Consider the following 10090-nt stretch of genomic DNA (forward strand, 5'->3'; position numbering starts at 1 on the left):
GCAAATTGACTGTTGGAAATTGGTTTTCCACTAATTTTATAAACTACCATGATTATTGTCAAGATGGATTTTTTTAAATCTCCTACAACAATAAAAATAGAAAGATAATGATACTTCTTGTTTTGAAATGGACAAGACATCTTATGCCAATTCACTGGAAGGGAGTCAGCTACTTAACATGAGTGACCACAGGGATGATGAAATAGAAATCTCAAGCCAAGCCTTACAGGAAAATTAGTGTACTATAGTGCATGAGCTCCTTATAAAATATTCTATTCAAAATGCTAGTAAAATTAAGAGCAAAGTCTTAATTCCCACAGATGGTACCAGATTATCCGCTAAAATCTACTATAAAGTCAAAGTAACACATGAAACTGTTATTAACTTCTTCCATTAGAAGTATGGAGACGTATGGTTAAATGCTGCACATCACACAAAAAGGATGTGCAGCATATGTCTCCTATGAGTGTGAGCAAATCTGCAGTCAAGTGAACCACTGACATGCAGACTATATAAACAATACTGGAGGAGCAACCTAATAAACAGGAGACACAGCTTGTTGCAAACACAAGTGGATTTCTTACCTTATGTTTACTCAGTAAAAATGAAATACACTTAGTATATCATTATCACTGTCAGGAAAAAAAAAACCCAAAAAACAAAACAAACATTATATTAGGGGGAGAAAGGAAGGGAGTTTAATTATAGATGCTAAAACAAGAAATTCAAGAATTAGTGCTTTGTTAAATGGGCAAAAATTATTCCAGGTAAATCTCTTATTGATACAATAAAAACATTTCCAGTATGGGAAGGTCCACAAGAGCTTGACATCTGACCAACAACCTCTACCACATTTTCAACATAAGAAGATATCCTGAAGATATCTTTGCCTGCAAATCCCTAGCTTTTCAATTACTGTTGGAAAAAAAAATAAATTCTAGCCATCTATGCCTCTATGGTTGAAATGTGGCATACATATTTTATTGCACAGTCACCTCCAGAGGGAGGACTTCAACACTTCTGCTGAGAATAGTTACTAGTATTACTCAGTTTTCAAATGACATCCTACTGATAATGGGAGAAGGGAGGATATTTGAAGGCATTCATCATGCAGAGATAAAAAGACATCCGAATAATCTATGTCTTTTGATAACACTAATTAGGAGTGGAGCTTAGATTTTTTAAAACTAAAAAATGCACTGCAATTTTATTCTTAGTAGCAAAAATGAAGAGATTTCTAAATATTTAATAAGCATGAGCATATTTTTTAAATGTCACACTTTGGTTGAAGGAAGGGCTTTCCCAATGGTACACTGATTTATTTTATTTTATTTTTGCTTTGCTTTGCAACTGTACTGAAGTTTTGCGTAACCAGCCCTTTCCACCACGGCAATGTTCCTTTCTTACTGGTGGAGGCAAAAGAGGAAATGATTTTTACATCTCTAGGGTACAGGGGAGACAGCCATCTCAGTACTCAGTCCTTTCTCCTTAAGTGTTGGGAAAGACGATGGCCTACTAAAAGAAGCTAGAAGACAATGGGAAAGAAGAAAACATTAAGGTAATTATTATATACATGCATGGCATAAAGTGTGAATCAATAATTAAAGAGTTAATTATCTCACCAGTTATGGATACAGGCTTGGGATTAATCCCTGCAAATAGATGAAAAGGCAATTATGGTCCCTCCATGCAGCACAAGATAACCAGCCCTTCTCTGGCTGCACAGATGGGGACTCACAGTAGTTCTGTGCTCCCACAGAGTAAATAATTTTGAAATTATGAGTGGCAACACACTGCAATAACCACTGGCAATGCAGTAATGTTCTACACCTCTGTGTGTCCAGATTGAGAATTCTCTAGCAGTGATCACAGCACAGTGTTAAAGATCCTTCTGCAGAAAATCAAAGCGAGTAGCACTAAGTAAACTATAATATCTTCAATATCTTCAAATAAGTCAATTACTGTGCTCTTTCATCATTGTTGTACACTGGAAACTTTTATTTGTGCTATAGAAAAGGAACCATGGATTTAATGAAATCATAATAAGTGATCTGGAAAATTAGTAGTTTTTGAATACTTCACTATAAACATAAATATAAATATAAATATAAATATAAACATAAATATAAATATAAATATTATAAATATTATAAATATTATAAATATTATAAATATTATAAATATTATAAATATTATAAATGTTATAAGTATTTTAAATATTAATATTATAATTATAAATATAAATAAATACTTTCACCAATTTTTCCTTATAAAATCCCAATGCCAAAGCAGCAAATGCTGAAGGGAAAGCAGATTCAAACTATAATTAAAATATACCTCAAGAGACTAGCAACAAGTGTTTTCAAATCTTAGTCAGTTTTAGTGAGATCTGAAGAGGAGAGAAGCCTAAAAGACAACTAAGATAATGTCCTGAGAGGCAATCAAAAAAAATGTATAAGGAAACAGAACTCACTAGTTTCATGGCTTACAGAGCATTAACTTAAGTATGGGATGTAGTTGTTTTGATTCTCTGTCTTTCTAAATACAGAGACTTGGACTGTCAAACACACTTCCTATGACAGCAGATGAGAGCCCACAGCAGAATTTGGGCAGAATGGGAGTTGTGCAGGAGCCCCTCTGCACAACTCCTATTATATAACCCTTGAATTAAAAAAAAAAAAAAATAAATAAAAGCTGCTTTTGCTTTGTATGTGGCAATCTATGTATTACTCACTATTGCCAACCTCAAGCTTTTGAAAACCGTGAGTCAAGCCACAAAACATCATGAGATTAGCTGTAACATGAGTTACTGAAAAATAAATTAATACATTTGTCAGGTTTATTTCTCTTTTAATACAGGGTGAACTCAGGTCATGCTTTTGCAATCTCCCTTCACAAACACCAAGGCTGCAGATCAATTTTTTTTTTTTTTTTTGCCTAGTTGATTTGAGCTAAGAAACCATAAGCCTTGGTAGCACTGACACTTCTCAAACATCATGCATAACTACATCAACCTCGAGGACTTTCACTTCCTTCTCTTCAGTGGCACTGAAGGCCAATTCAGTGATTACCAGGATACAGTTGCAGCAAAGGTCCCAGCACATGGTAAGTGCATGCATGTTGCCACATTTCTCTTCACAAAAACAAAAGCAAAGCACAATTCTTCCCAAGAGTATTTCTAAGTTTCACATTCTCTGAGCATCAGAGAAAGAAAACACAAAATCCCATTTGCTGTACCTGTGTTTGTGCCAAAGTAGAATGCAATATGGAGATTGTTTACCCAAAGTGATGTTGTTTTGTTTCCTTGGTCTATCAGGGCCAGAAATGTGTGTGTGTGTCAGGACTGTTGGCCGACAGTTACAAGAGGGTCATGAGATAAGTGGAGTGCAGTGTGTGCAGAGTGTTTGACAGATTTAGTTTAGATGTATTATAATATAGAATAATGTAGTATAATAAAGTAATTAATGAGCCTTCTGATAAGACAAAGTCAAATACATCGTTCTCTCCCCTTCATCAGAGGTTGTCTTTGATACTGTACATGGAGACCCTCAGCAGCAGCAACAGGTCTATGGAGGACCAAAGGACACATGAGAGCCTAGTGACCAGAGTAGTCTGCCACCAAACAAGTACAATCATGGCTGGAACAGATGCTGGCTCTCACAGGACACCTCACGTACCACCCGCTGAGTGCTAACAATGCAAAGAAACTCTGCTAGGCAAAGGGAGTGGAATTTCAGCCACAATATCTCTTTCCAAAAACATTTTTCTGCAATTAAGCTTCATTCTTCTCAAAATATTTGGCATTCAAAAAGAAAACACAATCTCTACCTCTGGAAACTAAATAGGTCAAAGTCTAAATATATAGAGGTAATTTGCAGATTATTGCATCATGTTCAGTTTGTGTGGGAAGTAACCACCTTCTCATGTCACAGCCATAAACCTTCCCTAACGCCTATAGGTTCCCAGCACTTTTTCTTATGGCTAATATTAATTACATCAATAGAGATCACATAACAACCAACTTCTTGTTTAGCTGCTCTGTACTCAGATTGTTCAGACTCCACACTTAATCTAGGATGTTCTAACCATTAACATGCATCACACGGAGCCATTTCTATTTTCTTTTTCCTGTGCTCCTTCTTGGGTGGTAGAAATAAAAAATAGTTTTGTGAAATGTTGAAATAAAAACTGCTCCACAGAGGCAGCTTGAAAAAAAACTTAGGAAACTTTTTAGTGGGGTTGGGTTTTTTTTTCCTTTATTACTTTTTGTGAGGTTAATTTCTCTTCATCATAACCAAAACTTTCTGTGGGAATGGACCACACCTTTTCAGCTATGTATAAGCATCTTCTCAAAGGAGATCATTTCACACAGTGAGAGCAGACATTCACACCCTGCTCAGAGAAGCTATCTGGAGCATCCCACTGAAAATGGCATCTCTGCTTCATCCAGAGTGAGAATTTATAGCTGAGGCAGCATCCTAGACCCTTCTTTTTTTTTTTCCTATCCTAAAGAGTAATTTACAGTTTCAAAGTGCATCAAGGAAACTTCTGAGGTTTGAAAAGCTTAGCTGAAAATTTTCCTTTTCAACTCTCATAAACAATTAACTTGCAGATTGCCAATTTAAAATATTTACCAGTTTTAGGATTTATACAACTATCAGCCATGCCTACTTGACAACAATTCAGTACCAAGAGACTGAGTCGCAATTTGGAATAATTATTTACTCCAGAAACAACATTAAGAAATTGTTCCTCTAATGTTGTTCTAGCTCCTGAGTTCTAGAACTTGCTCCATTTAACTTCCAGTTTCAGGCTTCACATAGAAACCTCCTGTTTCTAAATCTTGTAGTTCCCCACCACATTTTACAGTGGGAATACTTAACCTAAAGGCCAAATCCTGCATAACAAAGTTATGCAACTAGTATTTGACATACAGCCTGGCACTCCATGTCTCAATAGCCCTGTGTCCTCCCTGCCACTGTGCCCACAGTCTGTCACACTGATAAAAAGGCAGGCATTTGCTGTTTTATGTCAAGGCTGGGGACAGATGGGTAGCAGGAGTAAATAGACGTGCCACACCTTGGGACAGGCATTAGTCTCACTCATCTCCCATGGCTTGTTTTGATAGTAGATTCAAGGAGCCCCTCTGCACAACTCCACATGTATGAACTCTCCCACTGCATCAACCGATACATTTCATGTGTCCAATAATGGGACAGCCAAATGATAAATCTTGATATATTGCATCTGAATACTTCCAGGAAATCCAAATATATCTGTCAACATTCCTTTATACCTTTTTCTTAGAGAGACTAAGGGATAGAAGCAGGAGAAATGGATCTTACTTGTAATTCCAAGGACAGTTTATTTTAAATTTCTTCTAGAGAACTTATTCTAGAGTGCTTCTAGGAAAGAAATGCCCACAGATGAAAGATCAGTCAAGCTTCCTTTTCTGATAGGTTTTGGCACACTCTGGAACTAGGGCCTTGCAATTTCAGTTACAAATACAAAGAATTAGAATAAAGCAATATTAGGGCACTTCTGCAGCCTAGGATTACTATAACCCACTGCCCTTGTATTATACAACTGTATTCCCCTGGTGTCTCTGCTAGTGAGCTCATAATATCCACCACAGGATTCCAGCACAGAGCCACCTGGGAGCAAAGAGAAATTCCAAAGAGAACAGAGCATGAGGAACTTGCTGCCAGGAACCAGCATTGCATTTTGGCACCATCTTTACTTTTAGTATTCTAGCTCTGCTTTCCATGTACAACCAGTATAGGCTGCTGGAATTTTGGTATGCCATAGCTAAACTGTATCAAAAAGACTGCAGAAGTGATTCTTTTAAACTGATGCAAGCTTCCAAACACACTTTGCTTCATTCAACCCATTAAAAACACCAAACATTTTTGTTCATTATTTGAAATTAAATTCCATCTGGCCTAAGAAACTCTATATGCCTCTGGTTTGTGTGCCCAAATCCCTGGTGCTGCTGCAGTTCTTGTAAACACCACAAATTGTTTTTTGCCAAAGTCTGTAGCTGAAGAAATGACAAACCACTGCAGAGTCATAACATGAGCATGTCACTGCTGACTGCTGTTGCAACACAGAGGATACTAAAAATATAACTGGCAAAACTGTATTTTGGAGATCAGTGCAAACAGCAAAAGCTCCAGTAAACAAGCTCTGTTTTCACCTCATTGAGGTGTTTAGCTGGACAAAAGGGGGCATAGGGGAGGAAAGCTACCTTCAGAAAAATTTCATACATGCCAGTGAGTCAACTTTCTGACAACTTGACAAGTTTTTACATGTAATGAGACAAAGTGAGATTGGACAACAACTGAAATGGGCATTTTTTAAATTAGTAGTTAACAAGTATGTTGTAGTTTTACACTGATGCTTCCTACTGTCCTGAGCTTTCATATTCATACCGCTGAGCTCTCATGTTCTCACAATTAGAAGCTTCATATTTTCCTTTAGGTTTTACACTGCCACATAGAGAAGATTTAGTATAAAACCATAGGGTCTAAGAAACCATTGAGAGTAGAGTAGGGCAGAAATCCCCTGTGGCTTACTACAGTTCCTTCTTTTTTGTTTAAAGCCTTTGATTTTCTTCAACCTGTTAGGCATATGTTTCCATTCAACCTAACTTCTTTCAGTACCCTCCTCAGAGAAATATTTCTAGCTCTACTGGTGATTTATAGTTACATCTCAAAATAGGCACATTTGTTTTCCTTGTTTGCCACTATATTATCTTGTTATGATGGACTGACTTTTATTCAGCTTCAACCAAATTTTTTTTATTTGTCCATTTGACTATCACAAGACTGTAGGATAGATTTTCTATGACTATCTAAAACATATTTCCATCATTTATCACAAAAATCTGAATTTAGCAGAATTAATATGGCTGATTTAGCCTTCCCTAAAGGAAATGTATAATACTTTACAGAAATAGTGTTTCTTTTTATGCAAAAATCCCACTATAAATCAGAGAAAACTAACTTGGACATCCTGCTTACCCATGGTAACTCAAAATAGATTTACCCATAAGCAAATGCACACATGCATGGGCTTCTTTGTTTCACCTGCGTCTGCATGAAAATAGCATTCAAGGGAAGTGCTGGAAGGGAAGACTTGGAAGCACAAATCCTGATTTCATCTACACAGTCCACAGAACTGAGATTTCCATTAGTGTACCTTTGGAGAATGAGCTCGGTGCACAAGCATGGAGTCCCTCTTGCACGTTCTCTGTTTTCCCTGAGCCCTCTCCCAACCACCCAGAGTTCCTTGCCAGGGTAGCTGTACACAAGTGTGCCTCCAGATGCTCTTTTGTTCTTGCAGTAATTTTTTTATTGCTGTTAACTTAGATCAGTGTTCTGGAGAGAACCTGACTCCTCTTTTTTGTTTCTTGAGCTTTCCTTCTCACATTACCAAGTCAGTAAACAGCTATACTGAATCTCATTGTGCTTAAATGTAGCCTTCCATCCTGAGCCCCAAATCCCTCATCTTTGTTTTGAAATTGTGTCAACTTCTACTTCCCTTAAGTATGAGATAGCAGCTCTATCAGCCACTTGTTTGGTAACTGAAAAAATAAGTTTTATCTTATGCTGCCCTTCACATATAAGAGACTTCCTGTCAACACTAACATCACTTACACATTATCTGTTTTCAAATCTCACCTTGAATATATTCTTTGCTATGATGTTAAAGGCAAAAACAAAATAGAAGTAAAAAAGAAAACAAAAAACAAAACAAAAGCATAATGGTTTCAGAGACAGGAAAAAAATAAGTACAGAAAATGGAACATAAAAATATTTACAATATTTAATGAGTATTTTTGTTTTAAAAAAAATAAACTATAAAAGAGACAAGCTGTATGGGCTTAGTGAAAAAAAAAAAGCATGGGGAAAATATATACCTTGCCAATTTCAAAACCTTTGACTCAGTCTTCTCCATCTTTTCTCTGCCCTTCACAAAACCTTAACAACTAACTTGTATCTTCAATCTCCTTTTGAAACCTTGAACATCTGAGCTTCATGTCTTCCAGTTTTCCTATACGATGGTAAAGGCTAAGAAGTTAATTTATTTTTCAACTAAAAACAACATCACAGGACTCCAAGAGGAAGAATTTCAACAAAGGCATCAAACACCACAAACCTCAAGTGGTGGTTGATGCCTTTGTTGAAGGCATCAACCTTCAACATAATCAGGTTTCCTAGGACAGGAGAATTGGAAAATAGTCTGTCTGACACTGATGCCTGAGGTAGTGGTTTGCCTCAGCTCACAGGCTCTCTAAAACAGCCTGACCTACATATTCCTCTTTTTTTTTTCCTAGGGCTCACTGAGAAAACAGACTTCCTACCACTGTCATGAGGTTCACTGGGAGGTTAAAAACATGGAGAGTTATCTTCAAGTATAGAAAGAGTAAAGTTTATTGTGTAAACATTTACACTGTGAGCTGACCTTCTTCTGACTTCAACTGGTAAAGAGTCCAGGGGGAAATGTTTTGGGGCAGGAGTCCAGGAAGCTGAATGGAGTGGGAAGATAAAGAGTGGTCTGCAGTTGAACAGGGCAGTGGGGAGAAAGACAGATGAATGCTCCCCTGGTCCATGAGAAGGACTGCACAGTTTTGGAAACAGATTCCATGACACCGATCTCAGAGACAAGCTGCTCCCTGTGTCCTTATCAGAACAGTTGCTCAGAAATCCAGGAAGACAGAGCACTTCCTTGAGGGTGCAGAGGTGGAGGGCATCTCAGGGGCATGATGTAACACTCCCACTGTGTCATGTTTTGAACTACACACCACAGTTGAGATCCTCTGGGCAATTCCCGGTTCAGGCACCTGAGAGCTCTCCTGAAGTTAAGCTGAGATCCAGCCACATAAACAGGGTGCCATTTTAGATGCCCAAGGTAATCCCACAAAGCATGTGTCTGTGGTGGGTGGAGAGGGAGTGTTTTCTGTAGGTCTGAACATTCAACCCCATGGGAAAATTTCAGATTCTAGGACACCTCAGGTGGCACCTGATGTGTCTGCATGCTTCCATCTGCAGCTGTCTACAAAACATACTGACTCCCAGAAGACTTCAACTGTCTATAGAGCTTATTTACTTATTTACTTATATATATAGTAAATTACTTATTTACTAATATATATCATACATCTTATAATGTAGGATATATATTGTATAATGTATTTTTTTTTATTATAAGGGTATTTTTTATTATAAGGATAATTGTATAATATATTAAACAAATTATTTCTTATCTTTTCAGTAATCTGAACTCTGAGGACCTCAGTTTTCCACACATGGCATATGCTGCCTAGGATATTTAAGACATCCTAAGGTGTCCAGGACATCCAGATAGCAATATCAAATATTACACAGGACCTGGAAGGTATCTATAACAACCTGACACTGTGCCAAGTGGGAAAAAATCAGGTAACTCAACCATACCAGATAGACTGAGAAATTTCTTGGGTTATTTTACTGTAGAAATGGGATGGATGTTGGTTAACTTCCACAGTGACCCCTCACCTATCCCCTAATTTCTGCATTCTCAGTGTGATGGGGTGTGTGGTTTGTGATGGGGTTTGGCAAGGCTTTCTTCTGGTATCGTCCTAGAGGACCATAATTTACCGACAACTCAAATGAGCTGCCAGCCCTAAACCACTGGATAATTGACATTTCCCAGTCAAAGCAAGACAGCAGATTTCGTGTAGGTGTGGACATGGGAACAGTGTGTGGAGAGAGATCTGTATAACTTCTCTGCCTGCAAAATAAACACACCATCCCTGTCTATTAAGGACAGCGATGATTAAATGTATGGTATAGCTTCTTAAATTTTTTTCTGCGCACATCAAAGTAAACTCTAGGGTATTTCACCAGGTAGCTAGAAACAGAAGAAACAATGACGATATATGAATGTTTTACCTCAAGTTGAGACATTTTTTAATGTCCTCAGAGAATGAGCCTACATCATAATGTAAAATCTCAGACACCCTTTCTTCACTTTCTCATTTTTACTTAGGTTTCACATGCAGAGACACATTTTCACATAACAAAGAACAATTAATTTTGCTTGGGCA

At 37.4% G+C, this 10090-nt stretch overlaps 1 long non-coding RNA gene across 1 annotated transcript; it reads left to right on the top strand.

Moving 5' to 3' along the window:
• Positions 1–1432: 1432 nt before the first annotated feature.
• Positions 1433–8874, top strand: LOC135288191 (uncharacterized). Its single transcript, XR_010351447.1, has 3 exons — positions 1433–1558; positions 2942–3105; positions 8339–8874. It is a non-coding gene; the product is annotated as an uncharacterized LOC135288191 (long non-coding RNA).
• Positions 8875–10090: the final 1216 nt, after the last annotated feature.

This window comes from Passer domesticus, chromosome 1 (genome assembly GCF_036417665.1).
Source record: "Passer domesticus isolate bPasDom1 chromosome 1, bPasDom1.hap1, whole genome shotgun sequence".
In the NCBI taxonomy this organism is placed as follows: domain Eukaryota; kingdom Metazoa; phylum Chordata; class Aves; order Passeriformes; family Passeridae; genus Passer; species Passer domesticus.